Source organism: Hibiscus syriacus, unplaced genomic scaffold, assembly GCF_006381635.1.
Source record: "Hibiscus syriacus cultivar Baekdansim isolate YM2019G1 unplaced genomic scaffold, ASM638163v2 tig00111095_pilon, whole genome shotgun sequence".
In the NCBI taxonomy this organism is placed as follows: Eukaryota; Viridiplantae; Streptophyta; class Magnoliopsida; order Malvales; family Malvaceae; genus Hibiscus; species Hibiscus syriacus.
Window position 1 is genome coordinate 8334363 of NW_024062980.1, and position 9477 is coordinate 8343839.

A 9477-nucleotide genomic window follows, 5' to 3' on the forward strand; every position below is an offset into this window, starting at 1 on the left:
TTTAAATTAATATTTAATTCATTAAATTGGGTAAATACTAATTTAACCTTAATAAAACTTTATAATTATCATAAAACCTAAATACTTATCCTTATCATCTTCCAAATCATGAGACATCAACATTATAATCTTTTAAATAGTCAAAGATGAACAAAATAGTTTCTTACTTTACCATTTTGCCCTTGCAATTTCAAAAACTTACAATTATGTCGCTTTAATCCAACAGTACAAATTAAACATAAAATTATATCCTAAAATCCAAAGATTTATATTATTTTCCAACATTTAAAAATGTAAAAATAATATATATTTTCTTTTATTTTCGAAGTCAATGGTAACTTTTTAAAATTACTATCTAGTCCCTAAACTTTTCCTAAGTTTATAATTTCGGATCTCACCTTAGGTAGGCAAGAAGGGTATATGTCCCTGAGATGTAGCGAAACCCTCTGACCACACCATGATGCGTACCTCTGTATTTATGTTTAGTTTCGCATATTCGGATGCTAATATTTAAGTTTAGTAGCATGTGAATATAGATGACACATACATTATAGTTTGGTTATTAGTGTCGCACTGATCTTGTATGCTCAGTGTTTGAAATTTGTTTCTATGTGAAAGATCTTAGAATGAGCATTTGAGGAGCTATCACATAGACAACCTTCCAGACTGGAACCATATTTTAAGTATGTCTTGAGTATATTCATATGAGGGCATGTAATGTATATTAACCCTTTTTGGTATTCGAGTCGTAACTGTATTTTGGTATTTTTATTAAATTTTATTGTAATGTATTTTGAGGACTCTCGTATTTTATAAATAAGATATTATGATTTTATTTTATTATTATTATGGATGATTTAATTGTTTTAAAAAGAAAAGTTTTGGGTTAACAACTTTGGTGGTCCCATGTATTGTACAAATCATTTGGTCTTCGGATCGTAGGGAATTAGGACGTTACGTAGGGAGCTCAGTGTGTTCCATTAATTGTAAAATAAAATATATTAATAATTTTCAAAAATTAGTTTAGTAAAGTGTCAAAAAGTGACAGTGAAGTTTATTTTAAACACATAACTACCCTCCAATCATACACTGAAATGCAGTCACTCAAAACTGCGTCCATAAGGACTTACCATATACCATTGGGTATAGGAGCCAACCTAAGGGGGTACCTTGGGGCCTATGAGCCTACCTAAGGGTTACCTTAGGTCCATAAGGAATTACCAACATGATCAGAGCTGAACTTGCAAAAATCCAGAATACATTCCAAAGAGCACACCAATAAAACATTTTCATATAGTACACAGTAGTATCAGGATTCTATAAAGTATACATATTTATATTTTACAAAAAAAACTAGTAGCCAAAGAGCATGTATCGGCCAAACATAGTTTATAAATATTAAATCAGGAATAAGGATATCAATCAAATAAAAGAATCATAAATCAAATCATATAAACAATAATATTTTAGAATAGATAAAATAATCATATAGCACATAAGGAACACACATCGCTAAAAGGATTAGTCTAGGAAGTCTATTGAGCATTGACCTTGCTATGCCCTATAGTAGTGCTCATCCGTAAAATGTAATGAAACATGGTTACTATTAAAGTAATATTTTAATTTAATTAATGATATGGTTTACAAACCCATACAAATAATCAAGGATTCACACGATCTAACATATCGGGAGAAATTGAGTCGAGTTGACAAATAGTCGGGAGAATCACAAGTACCTTCAATAATCAACATCATAAAATAATTAAATGCATATTCAGGGTTCAATTTTTTATTTGAAGGCTTTCATGATAGAATTTAGTGAAATTACCATAAAATCGAGCTCAGGACGTCGAAAAACCTAAAATATGATATTTTGGGAAAAGTCAACTTTTAGTCAAAGTTAACTTTGCTCATTCAATGGTTAGACTGGTTGGAGTTGACTCCAACCGGTTCAGGTTGACTCAGACCGGTTCAAGTTAACTTACATCAGCCCGAGTTGACTCAGTTCAGTTCGAGCTGGTTTGTGAATTGATCGAGAAGTCCACACGAATTCGAACAAAAAATGAATAAAATGAAAAAAAATTATCGAGAACCTTACCCACGACAGCGGATAATTCATAGTGATACAGTGATAGCTAGGGACAAAATTGATTGGGTTTTAACAAAAACTAAGTGAGGGACCTGATAGTGGTTGCAGTGTGGTCTTTGAATGTCAAGATTGGTTGAAAAATACAAAAATCAGCGATGATCATTGGGCTTTCGACGAGACTTCAGTAGGCTCTCACGATTAATGACAATGAAACACGACCAACTCTTGATAGGGTTTTGAATAAACCAAGAAGATTATTTTGAAGTTATAGGCGGTGATGATCATGGCTAGCCAGAGAGACGACTGACGGGTTTTTTTTCCTTTCTACAAGATCCAATTCAATCAAATATAAAAGTTAGGTTTTATTATATAATTTTAATGAATAAAACTTAGCTTAGTGGAAGAGGCATGGTTTTCCATACTGTTGGACATGTTCAACACTTAGTAGGTACACATTTTCCCTTTTCTTTGTTTTTTGATTTGTGGTCAAAGAAAATCGGGTAACACCGGGCCTAAGGCCCTGACAGGCTGAAAACTTTGAAATATAACTTCATATTTTCGTAGAACAATAATTTAGTCCCTATTTTAATATTTAACAAAATATATTTTAAAAATAAACATTTTGGGGTGTGACAGTGTCCATCCCTAGTTCAGCTGCACCGACTCTAAGTGTTGAGATGCCTCCACTCTTTTTTAAACTTAAATGTCATTGTCACCAGCAACTTGCTAAAAGTATTTAGATGCCTCCGAACGTGGAGGTGCATATGCCCGCTAGTTGTAGAACCATTGAGTTGACTCAGCACCTACAAAAATATAAGTTACCTTTAAGGGCGTTGAGTTGCTTTACCTCACCTTACGATGATAGATCTGCCTAAGAAGTCAAGATGCCTCAGCTTTAACATCGAGATGCCTTCTCCCTATTTTTACCAGAACAAAGTTGCCTTAATTCTACCTGTCGTGACTGATAAGTGTTCAGATGCTTTCACATCTAGTGCAAGGAGTTTTCATTGACTGGGTATCCTCCTCTACCTGGCTTAATAGCATTGATATGTCTCACGCTCTTCTTATACTATAGGATACATTCTAAAACCTTCCGAAAGAGTTAAGAGTCTTTACTCTAATAAGTGTAGAGATGCCCTCACCCTAGAACCTTCGAGATGTCTCTAATCAACAAACTAATGTAGAGATGTCTCTCATTATTGTTGATATGGCTCAGGGTTACCTTCAAAGAATGATGAAATGTCTTCACTATGACATCAAGATGCCTTTTCACTGACAAAGGAATAGTTTGCCTTCCCTATTTGTTTTCACCACTGCAAAGTTTCCTTAATTTTTAAAATCCAAACTATATGAGGGTAATGAGATGCCAACTCTTTAGCCGAGAGTTTTGAGAAACCCATGCCCTATCTCTTGGTACAATAACTCTATCACCATTGTCAACGACTAACTAAAAAAGTTCAGAAGCATTTTTTCCCTTCATTGTGTCAAGATGGTGATATATTCTCCTACACGTCATCCTTTTCCAGATACACTACATGAAGAATCAAAATGTCATAGAAATGAATATACTTTCATTTGTAGCATTCTCCCCATTACATGATTAATACCTCCGTATCTAGCGTTCAGAGCCATTGCATAGAAAAACCTTTATACTAGGACATGACGAAGATTCATTCGCTTAGTCATATTGTTGAGGTCCTTCGCTAAGTAGCACATTATGGAGATACCTCTTCTTACATTTTACATTTATATCGAAGTTTCAAAATAACTCTGATTACAACTTTATCTTACGCGTCAAGATTTTTTACTATAAAATTTCTACAATAAAATCACCTTTTTGAGCATGAATAACTTTTGATATTAATATGAAGAAAATAAAATTTTATTCCGTACTTTTCGAAACATCAATTATAGCTTTACATTAAGCGTTGAGAACCTTCACTACCAACATAACATTGACAAATCTTTGGATGATATTTCATGAAGCATCAAAGATCTCTTAGAAACACTACAAGAAAATATACCTTTAATGACACACGAACAATGACACGCTAATTTATGACTTGCAAAACATGTGTGTCATAAAAAAATGCCATGTTTTTTAAAATCTGAATGATTTATGACTTACAATAATGTGTGTCATATTTAATGGTCATAATCCAAAAAATTTGCAAAAACACATAGTACACTTTTTAATTGTGTGTCATCTTTAGGAGTCATATTCTAATTTCCCCCATTACTTTCATCCTTTCCCACTTCTTCCCCGCCTAATGTTTTCCACTCCTTTCATTCTCTCCTTTTCTCTCCTACTTTTCATCCCGATTCTCTTCTTCTTGTTAGGCCTGAGTTTGAATCCCAGCCTCTGCCGCCCATTTCCGCCTCCGATGAACTCAACGATCTCCATCTCTTCCACCGCTCCACTGTCTCTCCCTCCACCTCATCCCACCTATCCTCCTCCTCCTCCCCTAAAATCGCTTTCCTTTTCTTGACCAACACCGACCTCCATTTCCTCCCCTTTGGAACCGTTTCTTTGGACACGCTAAAACTTCTCTTTTCAACGAGTACGTCCACGCCGACCCCATCGTCAACATGACTCAACCTCAACCCGGCACCGTTTTCGGCAACCGCTTCATCCCAAACGCCAAACGCACTTTCCGTGCATCGTTTTCCCCAGCTTTGTTTGGTATGTCCTAGCTAACTCATATTTTTGGTTTGGTTTCTTAGTGCTTCTTGTTTTGTTTGCTTTACTTTGTAATAAAGGGAAAAAAGGTTATTTAGGGATGCCAGTGATTGGGAATAATCTTGGATGAGTCAAAATTTACAAACTAATTTATGGACTGAAAATCAAATCTTTAGTTTATGATATTATGAGGTTTATGTAGCTACTGCAATTTTCAGCTTCTTTTTGCTAGAGGATAGGTGGGTTGACTTAGATAGTTGCTTGGTTGTTCATTTGTGGAAACCTTTTTGTTCAGTAACTACTAGTTGTTTTCCATGAAAAAATGACCCGACTTTCAAATAAAATCAGGTTCATAACATGAAATTCTTCTTCTTCTTATTTTTTAAAACTTTTCTGTCGTGTTATTTTATGAAACTAATTTTTTTTTATTCCAAATTATTCCTGCTGGTGTTTCTGATTATATTTGCACTGGAAAATACTGTCAAGTTGATGCTAAGCTGGGTTTTGATACTTACCATCAGCAATGGGTTCTGGAAACTTGTTGAAGATAATAATAAATATAGTTAAAGATGACGGTTCAAAGCAAGTAAAGGTCAGCTTCTAAAAGCTTAATCATAAACTAAGCAATGCAACTCTCTGTTTTTTCCAGTGATAAATGATTAGTTTGCATTTGAAACCTTTGGGTTTATATTATGCATGATCTAAAATTTTTGGAAGATTGTTTCTCCCACTAGAATGGTCTTTTTTTTTAAATCTTTTACAACTGGAAGTGTCATTGCCCATTATTCATTACCCCTTTCTTGATATCATTTGTTATCTGCAATTTATCATTCATCTGTTTCCTTTATTAAGGTGACCTTTTAATTGGTCTCATTCATTCGGCACATAGATCTTCATCTTGCACAAAATCCAATGGCTTTAAATGGATAGAAATGTGTGAACATGGTTGGTGTGGTATTTGGTTGTAGTGCATGTAGTGAATATATTATTTAATGTTTGATCATGATTTTAGTTAATAGTTTAAAATGAACTTTTCATCTTTGAAGTAGTCCATACTGGATTGCTTTGCACCTGTCAGTTAATAGTTTTCCTTATGTAGAATTTAAGTTTTTTGTATTATGTAACTTGGTTGTCGGCCATTTCTACAATTACCATATAATATTTCTTTTCTACATCATTTTCTAGAGGAAATCCTTAAAGCTTATCTAGCAGTTTTAAGAATGTGTATTGTTGTAACTGCAATTTGGAATAAGAAAGTTAATACCTGGAGATTGTTAAAGGTCATTAATCATTTTGATCAATAGGTTTATTCTCTATGTGCTCAAATCAAATCTCTTCTAATTAAGCTCATGGAATTGATCGTATTAGCAAAGTCTAGGTGCTAAAGAAAATATTATGCGCTTTTCGTTAGTTCCATCTGTATTCAGATATGGTTTTATATCATGCTTTGTTATCATGAATATTTAGCCACTTTTAATGTTATTGGTCCAGCTATCATTATTTCCATGTGTTTAATCACTTATTTTTATATATCTTTTGAACATGAGAAATGCAACATCTGAACTTTCATTTGCGTTTTGATGTATAATAATTATATTAAGTATGTATTATTAGACTATAATTGCAATTTCTGAGTCTTTAATTCTTTTGTAGTACACTCCTGCAATTGATATGTGGAGTATAGGATGCGTATTTGCTGAGATACTTACAGGAAAACCACTTTTTTCTGGAAAAAATGTGGTACACCAATTGGATCTCATGACCGATATGCTTGGCACTCCCCCTCCTGAATCTATATCAAGGGTTAGTTATCTTGTTTCTTATATTTCACTTGATTTATTTTCACTTCAACCCGACGCTGATTTCAAGCTTTGTTACTGAGATTCTAATTGAGAGATTCTAAGTTCATGTCTTTACCTTTTCTTATAAAGTATTTTCCATTTATTGCAGGTCATTTTGAATGGGAAGTATCTTGGCTTATGTCTTCACATGCTTGTCAACAATGTCACCCCTTCTCCTTATTTCTTAGATAAACTAAAACTGCCACGCGGTCTTGAGAGGAAGGGCCAAGTTCTTTTTCGGGTACACTTGGCTTTCAAAAATATAGTTGATTATGTCCCTCTTGCTCCCTTGAGATTATTGATCGTATTTCTGCAAGGAATGCCAACAATTTTTCACAAGGACCGAGTAAGTTGAATTTTCTCAGTAGGGAATTTAGATGTCCTTTTATCATCAAATTTTTATGCATTTTTCTATTCTGGTCAGAGTATATACCGTATTTAAAAGTCAATGTTGTTATGCTTTGTGCGTATTCATTCGATTCTAGTCCCCAAATAGAAGACAATGTAAGACATCATTCGATTTAGTTTTAGTGAAGTTCTTCAATGCAATTTCCTGAACAATTATATCATGCTTTTGTGCCTGCAACTGCATGTTTTTATTATTGAAACTTGTTAAGAACATTGAATCTGAAGCTTATCCACTTTTTCTATTAAGCCGTAAGAATCTAGCTGGAAACAACATTGTTGAACTGGTAGATAACATACTGGTTTTAACTTTTGAACATCTTGAATCTTGTGAAAGGGAAGGCCGCTTAGCTAAGGTATTTTGTGAAGTTAATCTTTCCATCTCCTCTTCATGTTGCATGCTTCTACCTGATCCATCCTTAAGTTAGTTTAATTGCTATATAGGTATTTGAAACACTTCTCTAGTCATTTCAGATAACAGTTCTGAGTGCCTACAAGTCAAAATTTGCTCAGGTAATACTTAGTTTCTTGAGATTCCTGTTCCTAATTCTTGGTGAACATCTGAGTACTATTTTTTTTTTTTGTTTTTTTATTTTCTTAATACAAGCAACAAGATCTGCATGACTTGCAAGTAATTCCGCTTTTTCTTTACCCTAATGTTTGCAGTTTGTTATATTTTATGCTTGCGCATTAGATCCTGAAAACGGTGGTATGAGATTTGCCACAATGCTGGTAGAATTATTTGTCCAATACTCACAGCCCCAACCAACCAGGTAAATTTTTATTATCTGAAAGCACTAATGAATATTAGACATCTTTTGTAGGCATATATTCCTTGAGTTCATGCTTCTTTGCCACAATTTGCACATTTGGAGGAGCATTATGGTAAAGGTGAAAGAAGTACTCCACTTCTAAGACATCATGCTTCTTTGCCTAGGTATGCTTCATAAAATTTTAGGAATCATGTTAGTTCCATAATTTCTCCCCCAAACTTAGTCTGTCTAGTTCATGTGTCATATTTCAATTTTCTTGAATACCGTCTTTACAGAGAGCGAGTTCCTGCTTCCAAGGATGAATGTAAGATGCTATTATTGGAAATTCATCTATGATAACATCTTGTCTATTCATATTAATAAGAATTGTCATGCTCTTTTTATTTCTGCTGAAAAACTCATAGTTGGATGCTATTCTAGACTTCTAGTTATCACCTTCTGGTTTGAATGTTCTTTTATTTTGATGATTCACGTTTCTGTATGGAGGTTATCGTTTGAGTACTAGACAATCGCCTTGACCCCTTGGCATTTTATGCAATTGTTATCGTAGCGAGTTCTAGTTGATGCAATTATTACTTTCACCTTCTTGTTGGATGCGAAATGGAGAAAAATGGGATTTTATTATGAATAAGACATATTGAAGCATTGTGAGTATGATGAATTTAGGAAACAAAAGAGAATTCATTTTGACACGAGGATTCATGGTGCCAAAGGTTAAAAAATTAGATCTCTATTGGGGAAAAACATAAGGTTGATTCAGTTGTTCATGCCATATATTTTTTTATTGAAAGCATATACATCGTTGATTTTCGCATCATATAGTGCATAATTTTATTATTCGTGGTGATATTGTTGTGAACAAAGTTGGTACTTTTTATAATGTTATTGATTTGATGACTTTGCATAATGTTATTATGCTTCAAAGAATGCAAATGTAAAATTGGTCATTTTAGTACTCTTTAATAGTTAATTATATACTTCACTTTAAATAATAATAAATTATATACTTATATCATATTTTTTACTTAGGTTGGCGATGGGAAGGAAGAATACACGGATGATGACATTGATGATATTCGCAAAGAATGTGTATCTTATGTGGCAAACTTTATTATGCTGTGATATTTTTTATCGACATATGATTAATACAATATTTTTGATAACTTAATGTGAATATATTTGTATGCAAATGGAATGCTTATATATAATATGATACATATATTTAGTATTATGAGGCATTAAATGTGATTTAGTTTGATTATTTGTCAATCTACAATATATATATATATATATATATATATAATTTACGAAATACAATCACGACACACGAATGTGTGTCGTCTTTTTTAATGACGTGTGCTTCAATGACACGCAATGTAAGTCATACATGCGTGTCATAAATTTATGACACACAAATGTATGTCAAGTAGATTTATGACGGGGGACGTTCAATGTAAGTCATACATGCGAGTCATAAATTTATGACACACAAATGTGTGTCATCTTTATATATGACGGGGGCTTCAATGACGCTCAATGAACGTCATAAATTCACGTCATAAATGTGTGTAATAAATGCGCGTCATAGATTTATGACACACAATTGTGTGTCATAAAAAATTCATGTCGGTGGCTTCATCGACAGACATTTGTGTGTCATCCGCACCCATAGATGACACACAATGCGCG

General features: G+C 33.5%; 1 long non-coding RNA gene across 1 annotated transcript; it reads left to right on the forward strand.

Moving 5' to 3' along the window:
• Positions 1–7304: 7304 nt before the first annotated feature.
• LOC120152829 lies at positions 7305–7790 on the forward strand. Its single transcript, XR_005518728.1, has 3 exons — positions 7305–7371; positions 7460–7528; positions 7682–7790. It is a non-coding gene; the product is annotated as an uncharacterized LOC120152829 (long non-coding RNA).
• The last annotated feature ends 1687 nt before the right edge of the window (positions 7791–9477 follow it).